Genomic DNA, 15,653 nt, shown 5'->3' with positions numbered 1-15,653 from the left:
AGTGTCTCACAATGCTTTACTGCTGTAGCTCCCAACCTGGAGTCCTCACAAACAGCCAAACAGCATGCAGGTCAAACCCTGAGTGTCTGTGTATAGCAACAGCCTGTTAGCAAACACCAATCACACTCTGGCTTCTGGCTCGGTTACTACTTGCAGAGTGAGCCCAGCACTCTCCCAGTCCTGGATTTCCCCTAAAAGTGAGTTCTGCACTGTCCAGCCCTCTCCTGGATAGTCCAGATGTATCAGGTCCATTGTCCCTCTCAGGGGATCAACATACAACAGTCTGCTATCTTAAATGGAGTTACCCAAACAATTCACAACACTGGATTAGTTTAATTAAAGAATAAAACAAGTTTATTTAACTACAAAGAGAGATTTTAGGTGAGTACAAGCATAACTGGTCAGAAATGATTACAAGAAAAAAAGATAAAAAGCTTTCTAAACTTAACAAACTAGACTTGGGTCAAGGGGAAGTTCTTACCACAAGCTTCCAGCAACAGGGGTGACCAAATTTCAGGTCAGGATCTGCTCCCATAGGCCGTAGGTTATTTATTTTTTTTTCTTGTTAGGTGAAAAAGAAAGAGATGGATAGGGAGAAATAACTTGGGGGTGTTTTTGCCCCTCACTTTTATAGTTCAGTCACCTTTTGAAATGCACTTTCCTGAGGGCTGTCCCTAGTTAAAATTTATTCAAACAGTAAAGAAGGCAACATGATGTCTCTTGGTGAAAGAGGTTGCATGCTATTTCTTGTCACCTCCGTTTACTGAAATGCAGATTTTCCCTGTCTTCTATCCTCCCTGCTCCCTGACTGAGGACCCTATTTACAACTTATATGTACATTGAGGTAAACACACATTCCAGAACCAGTCCTGACTAATAGGGGCTACATAGGTTTGAACAATCGCTACCAACATCATTCAGAGGGAATTCATAATTTTACCTATAACGTTGCGACACACATTTCATCATGATATTATTGAGCAATGGGTTATTAATTTTCAAATGATACCTCACAAGGTATATTTTGTACAAAGATTATCACAATAGTGTGCAGGGTGTGAATACAGGGGTGCCTTTGGTCACAATACCCCAGGACTTTTCCATAAGGTCTATTTTGATGAGGTTTGTCAGTAATAGTGAGAGGAGATGCTGTATACAATTAATGAAAGACAAATCTCAAAGTTTGGAAGTTCATTTAAGGTAAATCTCCATAACTACTGATATTTATTAGGGAAAGAATATGTCTGGTATCCAAACTTGATTTAGATTAGAACAAAGAACATGCTTACAAATATAGGAGATGAAATTGAGACAGTGCTGATAATTGTTAGGTTTATAAAGTAAAACGGTGAATTGGTATCATAAGCACAAACACTTAGCCATTTCCATATTCTGGAAGTCATATATGATGCAACAGAACAATGTCCTACCAGTGTTGAGTCCTATTAGTTTGTTAGGATAACTAAGATGGAGAACTGGCAGAAATGTAGTTTGCAGCGCAGAAAAAATGAACATATCTGGGTTCTAGTTGCCAACTTCAGATGTTTACTTACACCATCGATTTTCCCCACAGCCATGCCCACTTGAGACACTATATAAGAACAAGGTCTGCTACAATATAGTTTGTACATTCCGTTAACAAATCTTTGTCCCACATAGAAGTCAGTGGCAAACTCCCATTGATTTCAGTGATATCAGATCAGAATCTGTTCCTAATGCTTTTAAAGACACATTGGGCTCCATTTGAAAAGTGCTATCTGAGATCAGTATAAAATCATTGCCAGGTATCAGTTTGTCCATTAATATTTTTATGTCTCAAGATGGCTAACAGCTCAGCGATGCAACGTCAGTGTGGTACAGCCCATTCCACTGGTCACTTTAGAGCAGACCGTTGAACTTGGCTCTGGAGCAAGTACTGTAATAATTAAGGTTTTGAGCTAGATTTGAACTCATACTTGGCAAACTTACTCATGGTTCCCTGCTTCATTTAACTGAAGATACTACTGATAACAACTGTGGCCAGTAGGGATTTGTAAAAATGTGTTGTTGTTATTGCTTTTTGTTTGTTTTACATAAATAAGTTAACTCCATTTCCTTAGGCAAAAATAATAAGAAAAATCAAATGAGTGAAAAACATTTCCTTTTGCTTGCTTAGGGTCAGTAGTTATGTTTGTTACTGAGCAAGAAACCTTGGGAGATAACATTTCCATTGAAGGCTATTCTGTCATCACTTATGCAACTTTTAGCTCAGATTACAGAGTTATTAATTTAAGGGGCTAAGTTAATCAGTGGGGAGACTTACACAACCATTCTATTGTCACTCTGAAAGGATTGCACATCTCTGAAACTTCAGTTTGTGCGTGGAGTGGAGAAGAGGTGCAAATCAAAGTTTCAAACCAAAAGGATATGGACTTGACCAAATTGAGCAACTTGAACATATCACGCACTTGGAAAAAAACCAGGCAGAAGTAAAATAACCCACTGCATACTTTAAACCTGAACATCACCTGCACAGGACATTGTTCAGAAATCACTTGCTTTCTCCAGAACAGCAAGCAATCCCTTTAGATTTAATACCATGCCTATCCACAAAGTCATACAGCCACAGTCAGTCACAACTTTTTAATAGAAAATACAAGCCACACAAGAAGCACACAACACATACACAGCATTGTTCATTTCAAAAGAGTTGTTACATATCCTGAGATATGCAGTACCATATGTATTTCATATAGAAAGTGTGAAATGCCAGTTTTAAACTAAACTGAGAATGAATTAGTTGCTTATAGAAAGTGCAGTTACAATTTAGGGCATTAAGAGAATATTTAGTACATGTCACATTTATGGCTTCCTGTACACACTTTATGGGCCAAATTGTCCTCTCATTTATTCTCCTCCCTTTGAACTCAACAGTCCTCACCACTATAGAGCACTGGTGGAAGTGCAGGCTACACCTTTTCAAAGATCCTGATCTCCCTATGCTCTCCTCAATGCTTTTGGTGCCATTATACCTAATATAGGCAGAATAACTCCAGGCAATGGTACTAAAAGGCACTTCTTTCTTCCATCCCTATGCAACTATACCACGTAGAGGTATCATTTAGCCCTTTCATTTTTAATAATCTCATGTACTATCAGTAACACAAGTAGGGATTTTAATTTTTTTAATCTTAACGCTTCCTTAAGATAAGGCGTGTCAAAGGGATAAACCTGTTAAAAAATTTGTTCAGGATCATTTATGTAAACATTGTCTCTGAACGACAAGATACTCTACAAGAATTTCCAAAATGCCAATTGCCGGAACGTGAAGAGAGATTGTGAATTCAAGCGACTTTTTAAAAGCATGTATCTCTTCCAAAACTCCATTTTGCCAGTGAGCTATAATGAAGTCAGACATATACTGATGTAATGGGATGCACATGTCAACTTTAAGGAGGCAGTCCCTGTTCAGACGGCATCAGAACAGGCACACATAAGCATGGTGGCTTGCCAGAGCAAATGCTTTAGTATGCAAAGCGATGCAATATATTTTAACTACAATCGTTACCTTATGTTTTGTTTTTGAGTTGGGTTTGACGTGACTAACTGTGAACACAATGATCAGAATTCTTTGCCTTCCCTCGCAGAGGCTGGTGATGTGATCAAATGTTTAAAGCAAGCAAATTGTTGCCAAGATTCAGTAAGATAGATGTGCCAGAAAAGGCAGTTGGTGTTTGAAGTAATTGGGGCTAACAGCTCAACCTGGAATTTTCAGAAGAATACTTTTTTTTTAAATGAACCATCATACATACTGACTAGAAATTCAGTCTTAGTGTAATGTTCATATTGATTGGAATTCACGCTTTGGGAAAGAACTCACAGGTGGTCCTCCCTGCATAGGAAAAAACATGTCTTTCTGTGCAGAGCAGATGCAGATGGAATAGCTTGACTGTAGGCCTCACAGCCCTCTGTATGCCAAAAAATGTGTACAGAACACTGGTTCCAAACAGGCCAGAGCAGAGTGAGAGTCATAGGCCATGGAAGGGGCCACAGCAGTGACAGGGAACCTCAGCATAAAGCACTGAAAGGGCCAGTCAAACAAAAACGGGGGCCCAATTTGTGGAGTACGGGTATATTGTTACAGATTCTTCTATGAGAGTGGAATGTGCATTGGATTGGAGGCCCCATTGGACCAGACACAGCATTAAAAGATTTGTCCCAAATTGCTCACACTCTGTGCTTTATTCTCCTACCCCAATCATGTCTTAATAGTCACAAAATACATACGATATTAGTCCAGGTTGCAATATTTTTGCTACGGTAACAAAGAATATGTTGCTCAGTGAAACATCTTGTGTCCACAGTCAGTCTACCACCAAAAAAGCTTATGTTGGCAAAAAGGGTCACAGAGTTGTTAAGTAAAGGATTATCAATATTAACTGCATACATGTACTTTGGTTAATGTTCTAGAAAGGTTCCACATTCAAATAAAAATCCATTAAGAAAATAGCCACATGTTTGTGAAATGGCCAGTGGGGCTCCAGAGAATATGATGAAAACATTTTCCAAACAGATACTGAAATACCAAGCAATGAATTAGTTTCATAGCTTGTGTAGTGGACCTTGGCCAGAAGACCATGTGAGCACATAAGAATATTTTGAAAACATTGCTTGAATATTTTCATTCAAGCCTTGTTGGCTGACAGTAAAGTATATGTTCTAACACCAAGAGAAGGAATCTACTGGGACTGCAGAGAGTCCTTTGAAATATAACCTATCTCGTATACATGTCCAGTGAAATATCTCTGCAACAAAATGTATAAGCAAGAACCCAACTTTGACTGTGTCTAGGAGAATGTATTTCCAGTTAATGATTATGTAGATGGAATCCAGACATTATTGGAACAATAATTTCAGAGAACGCAGACAGAAGCTTTTGTCCAGTAACTGTACTGTACTGGTAGAGCAACAGCCATTAATATTCACCTATGGAAAACCTGTTTGTTGACCTAACATGCGACTGACTCCTAGTCTCTTCTTGCAAAATTATTTAGGTCCTGTGGGATAACTGTACTACGCTTTTGACACAAATATTAAAATTCTATTTAGATGTACAATGTTTTAATGCAAATTTTTACCATAAAACCAAATGCTCCATTCAGTTAAATTAATAGAATTACAAAAAGATGTAATGATAGCAATTAAGTCTTGAAAATGCAAATTTTATAGTCAAGGACAATTACCTCATTTATAGTATATTGGAATGATGCCAGATGAAGGTAATTTAGATCCCCCTAGCTCACAGTTATATCATGAAGGATATCTTAATTTCATTAGTACAACAAAGATGGGTGAGAAGTTAGACAATACTAAAAATAAAATAAAATAATAATAATAATAATAAAAAGAGACAAGAGAGAGAATTTGACCTTTCTTCTTTCACTGCAGCTAGGATACATACATCTTAGTAAAGTATAAGTAATATTTCTTTCTATTCCCATCTCTGGAAAAAAATGCTTTTTTTTATTAGCAGCTATGGAACATTAGTATGTAAAAGGTCAGCTTCATTCAAATACTTGCAGCCACTGTGAGTGCCATGATAGTTAAGGGCCACTCGTTATTTCAGCTGTAATGATGCATACTGAGCTCATATGTGGCAGACACGGTCTCATATCTCAGCTCAGAAACATATTGTTGTGACCCAAATTTGATTTAAAACAGGCTTTCAAAATTCTCCTCGTTCACATGCAAATACTTTTTTTTTTTAAATGGGTAAGTAAATTTGTTTTTCATTGACATGGTAAAGGGCCGGCTAACTAGCTTAGGCTTGTGGCACCTTAGAGACTAACCAATTTATTTGAGCATGAGCTTTCGTGAGCTACAGCTCACGAAAGCTCATGCTCAAATAAATTGGTTAGTCTCTAAGGTGCCACAAGTACTCCTTTTCTTTTTGCGAATACAGACTAACACGGCTGTTACTCTGAAACCTAGCTTAGGCTTGTATATTTATGCTACTACTTGCAAAGCTGCTTTTAAAATGTCTTGTCTGTTTTTGTCAGATTTTTATTTTGTTTAAATCTCTCCATTTTAAAACAGAAATGCTGAAATTTGGGAGTCTGAAAGGCGACAGGCATGCATGTTCTCTCCCTATTGGGGAGGCTGTGTTTAGAATGACAGAGGATGAGGTTTAAAGAGCTTCGCATCTTCTCAATTTTCATACATTGCGATGGACCAATGTGCCACTGAAGAGAAAGTCCAAGTGAGAGCAACGGAAGGGTTAGTTAAAAGAATATCTTATTTACATCAACCCCCTTTCCTAAAACCTAATATGGAGTCTCTAGGGAGAGATAGGAGAGAAGGGATCAGCTTCAGAATACACACTGCAAAACTGTTTGCCTCCCTTCTCTTACCCAATACGCTACAGATAGACAGCATGGGAAACACACTTACCTAAGGGAAGTACTTGTCCCATTCTGGTTCTCCTCTAGGTCAACGTAGGGTGCCCATATTTCCCAAAGGGAAAATGGGTCACCACAAGGAGCTAGCCCTCCTCCCTGCCCTAGCACAGGGCCAGCCCAAGTGCCCCCCCCACCCATGGGGCTGGCCCAAGCTGTTCGCCCAAGCCCCCCATCCCTGTGCGGGACTCAGATCACTGCTTGCCCAAGCCCTGCTTGCCCCCACCCCCCGCCCAAACCATGCCTCCCCCCTGTGTGGATCTGGCATCACCGCTTGCCCCCCAACATGTTCCTTCACACCCCACTTTTTTGACAAAAGTGGGCATTTGTCTTGTTTATTTTTGCAACTGATTAAGTTGGCAAGAGCAAATGGGACAAATACCCACTTTTGCCGAAAAAGTTGGGACAACTGGGACAGGGACTGTCCCAGCCAAAACAAGACATATGGTTACCCTAGGTCAAGGAGAAGTCAGTAGGGCTTGTTTCATATTGGAAGACCTCATCTTGGAGTCACATGATACGCTGGAGGTCCTGCTGATTTATGGCTTCAAACAGCATCACATAGTGGTAGGAATACAGCACTGATGTTTCCCATTGAGAATACCAGGATTGGGTCCCATACCAGTTTATATTCCCAATCCTATAATCACTGGGATTGCTGCTGTGAGTAAAGATATCTCATGAGGATACACCATATATATTGTGCTGGATATTTGTTCTTTTTCTTGATTTTTTATTTTGCTTTCTCATTCTGTTTTTACAGGGTGGGTGGCTTTGCTGTCTCTTGCTTTCTGTTGGACAGATGAGGCTGAAGGGGCAGTTTAATATTTTTATTTTTAGAAAGGGCGTACACACATATACATGCACACAACCTTTAGGTGAGACGAGCAAGAAGAGGTAAAGGTGGCTGATTAGCTCAGGACTACCTGAACCAGAGGCCATGAAATTGATTGCTAGGCTGTAGGCAGGATGGGCCAGGCCAGAGTGCTCCAGCAAAAACTGGCTTCTTGGTAAGGAGCAACTATTAGCTATGGTGATTCAATCCACTTTTATTTATGGGATATTAAATAAATGATACTGGCTTTGACATCAAAGAACATCCTTACCAGTCTCTGTTCTTGTTCTCCACAGCTTTGATCTAATCTGCTACTGGGGAGTACTGTGGTGTAGGGACATGCTAGCCACACCATCCTATTTCTTGATGCGATGGGTACCCAGAACTGAGAGTCACCTTGTTGCCCCCCTACCTCCAGTAAGAGAGACACTTGAGACACTTTGCTGACAGGTTTCAGAGTAGCAGCCATGTTAGTTTGTATCCGCAAAAAGAAAAGGAGGACTTGTGGCACCTTAGAGACTAACACATTTATTTGAGCATAAGCTTTCGTGATGCATCCGATGAAGTGAGCTGTAGCTCGCGAAAGCTTATGCTCAAATAAATATGTTAGTCTCTAAGGTGCCACAAGTCCTCCTTTTCTTTTTGAGCTTTACTGAGTGTCAGCTCTCTGATACCTCCAGTCTGTTAGCCACATAAGCAATCACTCTTAGGGCTAAGCCAGCCCTTCCTTTGCCTTTGCAGGTTAACAATAGGTACACCCAGTCCCCAATCCCCTTCAACGTGTTCCCCTGTAGTGTCCAGCCCTTTCTCCATTGAACACTCACAGCTATACCAAGTCAGCTGTCCCCAAGGGAACAGTGCACACACCAGTTTGTTTAATTCAAATCAGGATAATCACATGTATAATACCACCGAAATGAGCTATATTTATACAGAAAACAACAATTGATTTATTAAGAGATAGTAAGGATAATAGAAACAACAGGTGATGTTTAAAACAAAAACATAAGTTTCGTATCTAGAAAGTGTGTTAACAGGTTAACCTGTCTAAAGAAGTTTGTCAAGGTTCCTCCCCCACTCTGAACTCTAGGGTACAGATGTGGGGACCTGCATGAAAAACCTCCTAAGCTTATCTTTACCAGCTTAGGTCAAAACTTCCCCAAGGTACAAAATATTACACCTTGGACAGGCCGCTACCACCACCAAACTAATACTGGTTACTGGGGAAGAGCTGTTTGGACGCGTCCTTCCCCCCAAAATACTTCCCAAAACCTTGCACCCCACTTCCTGGACAAGGTTTGGTAAAAAGCCTCACCAATTTGCCTAGGTGACTACAGACCCAGACCCTTGGATCTTAAGAACAATGAACAATCCTCCCAACACTTGCACCCCCCCTTTCCTGGGAAATGTTGGATAAAAAGCCTCACCAATTTGCACAGGTGACCACAAACCCAAACCCTTGGATCTGAGAACGATGAAAAAGCATTCAGTGTTTTACAAGAAGACTTTTAATAAAAAATAGAAGTAAATAGAAATAAAGAAATCCCCCCTGTAAAATCAGGATGGTATATATCTTACAGGGTAATTAGATTCAAAAACATAGAGAACCCCTCTAGGCAAAACCTTAAGTTACAAAAAAGATACACAGACAGAAATAGTTATTCTATTCAGCACAATTCTTTTCTCAGCCATTTAAAGAAATCATAATCTAACACATACCTAGCTAGATTACTTACTAAAAGTTCTAAGACTCCATTCCTGTTCTGTCCCCGGCCAAGACGACTACAGACAGACATACAAACCCTTTGTTTCTCTCCCTCCTCCCAGCTTTTGAAAGTATCTTGTCTCCTCATTGGTCATTTTGGTCAGGTGCCAGCGAGGTTACCTTTAGCTTCTTAACCCTTTACAGGTGAGAGGAGCTTTCCCCTGGCCAGGAGGGATTTCAAAGGGGTTTACCCTTCCCTTTATATTTATGACACGCCCCCCAAATCTCAGCTAGGGTGAAACACTGGCTGGGATTTCTTCCTGGAGCTCTAGGAAAACAGAGTTAATAAGACACATGCATCTCTAAATATACTACCAAGTACATAAAGACTAACAATATTTTCCACATCTCAAGGACGATTTTAACCAGTTGATTCTGGGAAACTTTCACGGGAGAGTGCATCAGCCACTTTGTTAGAAGCTCCTGAGATGTGTTGGATGTCGAAATCAAAATCTTGGAGAGCTAAACTCCACCGAAGAAGTTTTTTGTTAGTTTCTTTGACGGTGTGAAGCCACTTTAGTGCAGCATGGTCGGTTTGCAGGTGGAAACGCCGTCCCCAAACATATGGGCGTAGCTTTTCCAGAGCGTAGACAATGGCATAACATTCTTTTTCAGTGACTGACCAGTTGCTTTCCCTCTCAGACAGTTTTTTGCTGAGAAACACTACAGGGTGGAATTCTTGATCAGGTCCTTTCTGCATTAAAACTGCTCCCACACCACGCTCGGATGCATCTGTGGTTACTAGGAACGGTTTGTCAAAGTCTGGGGCCCTTAGTACAGGGTCAGACATGAGTGTCGCTTTAAGCTTGTTAAAGGCCTTCTGACACTTTCCGGTCCACTGAACAGCATTTGGCTGTTTCTTTTTGGTTAGGTCTGTCAGTGGGGCAGCGATTTGGCTGTAGTGCGGTACAAATCGTCTGTAATAACCGGCCAAGCCTAAGAAGGATTGAACCTGTTTCTTTGACTTTGGGACAGGCCACTTTTGGATAGCATCCACTTTGGCCTGTAGGGGGCTGATAGTTCCTTGACCCACCTGGTGTCCAAGGTAAGTCACTCTGTTTAGGCCTATTTGACACTTCTTAGCCTTAACAGTTAGTCCTGCCTCCCTTATGCGCTCAAGGACTTTTTGTAGATGTTCCAGGTGGTCTGCCCAGGAATCCGAAAATATGGCCACATCGTCAAGGTAGGCGACTGCATATTCTCCTAATCCCGCTAGGAGACCATCTACAAGTCTTTGGAAAGTGGCGGGTGCATTTCGCAGCCCGAAAGGGAGTACATTAAATTCATACAGCCCGAGATGTGTGATGAAGGCTGACCTTTCCTTGGCAGATTCATCTAGCGGTACCTGCCAGTACCCCTTGGTTAAGTCCAAGGTAGAGATGAACTGGGCCCTTCCCAGTTTCTCTAATAGTTCATCTGTGCGTGGCATGGGATAGTTGTCTGGGCGAGTTACAGCATTTAGCTTACGGTAGTCCACGCAAAAACATATTTCCCCATCTGGTTTGGGAACTAGAACCACTGGAGATGCCCATGCACTTTCAGAGGGGCGGATTACACCCATCTGTAACATATCCTGGATCTCCCGTTCTATAGCAGTTTTAGCTTGAGGAGACACCCGGTAAGGTTGGACCCTAATTGGGTGAGCATTACCTGTGTCAATGGAGTGGTATGCCCGTTCAGTCAGTCCTGGGGTGGCTGAGAACGTTGGCGCGTAGCTAGTGCACAGCTCCTGGATCTGCTGTCGCTGCATACGCCCAAGGGTCATGGAGAGGTTCACCTCTTCCACACCACCAGCACATTTCCCTTCGTAGTAGACACCTTCAGGCCACTCAGCGTCGTCTCCTCCCTGGGCTGTAAACTGACAAACCTTTAATTCTCTGGAATAAAAGGGCTTTAGAGAATTAATATGATACACCTTAGGCTTTCGGTTGGAGGTGGGGAATGCTATGAGATAATTAACAGCTCCCAGGCGCTCCTGGACCACGAATGGCCCTTCCCACGATGCTTCCATTTTATGGGCCTGGAGCGCCTTTAAGACCATGACCTGGTCTCCTACTTTGAAGGAACACTCTCTGGCATGTTTATCATACCAGGCTTTTTGCTCTTTTTGAGCATCCTGTAAGTTTTCTCTAGCAAGGGCTAAAGAGGTTCGGAGGGTGTTTTGTAGGTTGGTTACAAAGTCCAGAATGTTAGTTCCTGGAGAAGGTGTAAATCCCTCCCATTGCTGCTTCACCAACTGCAATGGCCCCTTAACCTCACGGCCATATACAAGTTCAAATGGGGAAAACCCTAAACTGGGATGTGGTACAGCTCTGTAGGCAAAGAGCAACTGCTGCAATACTAGGTCCCAATCATTGGAGTGCTCATTTACGAATTTACGTATCATGGCCCCCAAAGTTCCATTAAACTTCTCCACCATGCCATTTGTTTGATGATGGTAAGGAGTGGCAACCAAGTGATTTACCCCATGAGCTTCCCAAAGGTTTTTCATAGTTCCTGCCAGGAAATTAGTCCCTGCATCTGTGAGGATGTCGGAGGGCCAACCTACCCTGGCAAAAATGTCTGCTAGTGCCTGGCACACACTTTTAGCCCTGGTGTTGCTTAGAGCTACTGCTTCCGGCCATCGGGTGGCAAAATCCATGAAAGTCAGTATGTACTGCTTTCCTCTGGGTGTCTTTTTCGGAAAAGGACCCAGAATATCCACAGCTACTCGCTGAAATGGAACTTCAATGATGGGGAGTGGCTGGAGAGGAGCTTTGACCTGGTCTTGGGGTTTTCCCACTCTTTGGCACACCTCACAAGACTGGACATAGGTAGAAACATCCTTGCCCATTCCCTCCCAGTGGAATGACCCCCTGTCATAAATATAAAGGGAAGGGTAAACCCCTTTGAAATCCCTCCTGGCCAGGGGAAAGCTCCTCTCACCTGTAAAGGGTTAAGAAGCTAAAGGTAACCTCGCTGGCACCTGACCAAAATGACCAATGAGGAGACAAGATACTTTCAAAAGCTGGGAGGAGGGAGAGAAACAAAGGGTTTGTGTGTCTGTCTGTAGTCGTCTTGGCCGGGGACAGAACAGGAATGGAGTCTTAGAACTTTTAGTAAGTAATCTAGCTAGGTATGTGTTAGATTATGATTTCTTTAAATGGCTGAGAAAAGAATTGTGCTGAATAGAATAACTATTTCTGTCTGTGTATCTTTTTTGTAACTTAAGGTTTTGCCTAGAGGGGTTCTCTATGTTTTTTTAATCTAATTACCCTGTAAGATATATACCATCCTGATTTTACAGGGGGGATTTCTTTATTTCTATTTACTTCTATTTTTTATTAAAAGTCTTCTTGTAAAACACTGAATGCTTTTTCATTGTTCTCAGATCCAAGGGTTTGGGTTTGTGGTCACCTATGCAAATTGGTGAGGCTTTTTACCAAACCTTGTCCAGGAAGTGGGGTGCAAGGTTTTGGGAAGTATTTTGGGGGGGAAGGACGCGTCCAAACAGCTCTTCCCCAGTAACCAGTATTAGTTTGGTGGTGGTAGCGGCCATTCCAAGGATAACGGGGGTAATATTTTGTACCTTGGGGAAGTTTTAACCTAAGCTGGTAAGGATAAGCTTAGGAGGTTTTTCATGCAGGTCCCCACATCTGTACCCTAGAGTTCAGAGTGGGGGAGGAACCTTGACACCCCCCCAAACGGTCTTTGGTCCTGTTCACCCCAGCATGGCCACTAGGGTGATCATGGGCTAAGCTCAAGAGCTTGGCCCGGTATTTAGTTGGAACTACCAACTGTCTCTGAGGATGCCAGTCTTCCTGGTGTCCCCCAGAAAGAGTTTCCTTGTATAAAAGTCCTCTTTCTACAACAAACCTGGATCGATTAGAAGAGCTGAGAGGCGGTGGGTTGCTCCGTGCCGCCGTCCAAGCTCTCTGGAGGCTTTCATCTGCTTCCTGTTCGGTCTGGAACTGTTCCCTTGATGCTGGAGACATCAGTTCCTCATGGGATTGTGGACCTAGGCTTGGTCCCTCTGGAAGCGATATAGGGGATGGAGCTGTTTCTGTTGACTGTGAACCGCTCTCCGCTGGTGCACTATGTTGGGATTCAGGCTCCGGCTGAGCCTCTTGTGTAGGGTTATCGGCTGCTGCCAGTTCAGGTTCGGTGGGGCCCTCTGGTGTTGAGGTTGCAAGTACTGGATTCAGTGCTGACACGGGGTCTGGTGTTGGTTGTTCGGCTGGTTCCGGTTCTGGGACTGGTTCCGTCTGGGTCTCTGGGACTGGATCCACTACTGCTGTTGCAGACATTGGCCTGGGGTCCAGGTCCATCACCTCTGACTGGGTCCTGATAGAAGTTTCCGGAACAGAGCTAGGCCTCACGGCTTGTTTAGCCTGGTTGCGGGTGACCATTCCCACCCTCTTGGCCTGCTTCACATGATTGGCCAAGTCTTCCCCCAACAGCATGGGGATGGGATAATCATCATAGACTGCAAAAGTCCACATTCCTGACCAGCCCTTGTACTGGACAGGCAACTTGGCTGTAGGCAAATTGAAAGAGTTGGACTTGAAGGGTTGAATCGTCACTTGGATCTCTGGGTTGATTAAATTGGGGTCCACTAAGGAAGCATGGATAGCTGACACTTGAGCTCCGGTGTCCCTCCACGCGGTGACCTTCTTCCCACCCACACTCACAGTTTCCCTCCGCTCCAAGGGTATCTGGGAGGTATCTGGGCCTGTGGACCTCTGGTGTGATTCCGGTGCAATGAACTGTAATCTGTTGGGGTTCTTGGGGCAGTTGGCCTTTACATGCCCCAGCTCGTTACACTTAAAACATCGTCCAGCTGACGGGTCACTGGGGCGAGAAGGGTTGCTGGAGAACGGGGTGGTGGGACGATAAGGGGTCTGGAGGGTTCTTTGGGAGGTAGGTGGGGCTTTGGGCGGCCCCCGGTAATAGGGTGTGGTCTGGGGTGGTCCCTTCTGGTCTCCGCTCCAACTGCGACCAGTTTTCTTCTTCTCTGCCACCTCCACCCATCTGGCTCCAATCTCTCCTGCCTCAATTACAGTTTTGGGTTTCCCATCTAGGATGTATCTTTCTATTTCCTCAGGAACACCCTCTAAGAATTGTTCCATTTGCATTAGGAAGGGCAAATTTACTGGAGATTCAACACTTGCTCCTGATATCCAGGCATCCCAATGTTTTACAATGTGGTAGGCATGTCGGGTAAATGACATGTCTGGTTTCCACCTTAGGGCTCTGAACCTCCGACGAGACTGCTCGGGTGTTATCCCCATTCTGACTCTCGCCTTGGATTTAAACAGTTCATACTTGTTCATGTGTTCTTTAGGCATTTCAGCTGCCACCTCAGCTAAGGGTCCACTGAGCTGCGGCCTCAGCTCTACCATGTATTGGTCAGTAGAGATGTTGTACCCAAGGCAGGCCCTTTCGAAGTTTTCTAAGAAGGCCTCAGTATCATCACCTGCCTTGTAGGTGGGGAACTTTCTGGGATGGGAAGTGGTACCTGGAGAAGGATTGCTAGGGTTTGTTGGTATATTCTGCTGGGCCTTTATCCTCTCCATCTCCTCCACATGCTTCCTCTCTTTTTCCTTCTCCTCCTCCTTCAGCCGCATGAGTTCTATCTGTCTTTCATGTTCCCTTTGTTTTTCCTCAGCCTGAAATTTGGCTAATTCCAGCTGTAGTCGAGCTGAGGATTTGGCCATTCTAACCTCTCTGTTTTTAACTAACTTTACACCCGAGGTTTAGAAATAAACAAACAAAACTTGGCTGTAAAATTTTGCTGTGCTGGAATAGAATACCTATTCTCTGATAGTGATTGTCAGCCTACAGAAAAAGACAATTCCCTTGTCTCTGCTCTGGGCCCAAATTAAAGCAAAAAACCTCCAACTACTCGGAAAACTGCTTACCCAGCCCAAAGAAAAAAATTTCTTTTCAAACCTGTGCTCCTTGTAAAACAAAAAAAAATCAAAATCCTAAAAAAAACCCTGCCACTTTTGTCTCCAGGCAAATGGGTAGAGCACACACCCCCTATTTACTTTTAGGAAGAAAAGAAAAAAAAAAACCTCTGGGTTGGAAGACTGTGAATTTCCCTGCAGGAGTTAAGTACCCTGCCTCCAGGCAAGAAAACCTGCAATTCACAAGATAATCCCCTTTTGTCTCTGCTTGGCCACAAAGCAGAGAGAAACCAAGCTGCTTTCAGTTTCAAAGCTGCCTTCTGGACTTCCTAAAAATTCCTTTTTAAAATCTGTATTTCTAGTTCAAAAAATCTCAACTGGATCTCAAAATGATTTCAGGTTAATCCCACCACTGTCCCACCATGTCAAGGTTCCTCCCCCACTCTGAACTCTAGGGTACAGATGTGGGGACCTGCATGAAAAACCTCCTAAGCTTATCTTTACCAGCTTAGGTCAAAACTTCCCCAAGGTACAAAATATTACACCTTGGACAGGCCGCTACCACCACCAAACTAATACTGGTTACTGGGGAAGAGCTGTTTGGACGCGTCCTTCCCCCCAAAATACTTCCCAAAACCTTGCACCCCACTTCCTGGACAAGGTTTGGTAAAAAGCCTCACCAATTTGCCTAGGTGACTACAGACCCAGACCCTTGGATCTTAAGAACAATG

This window comes from Lepidochelys olivacea (assembly GCF_965140295.1).
Source record: "Lepidochelys olivacea isolate rLepOli2 genome assembly, chromosome: 2".
NCBI classification, from domain to species: domain Eukaryota; kingdom Metazoa; phylum Chordata; order Testudines; family Cheloniidae; genus Lepidochelys; species Lepidochelys olivacea.
The sequence above is the reverse complement of the archived record's forward strand: the minus strand, read 5'-3'. Positions refer to the sequence as shown.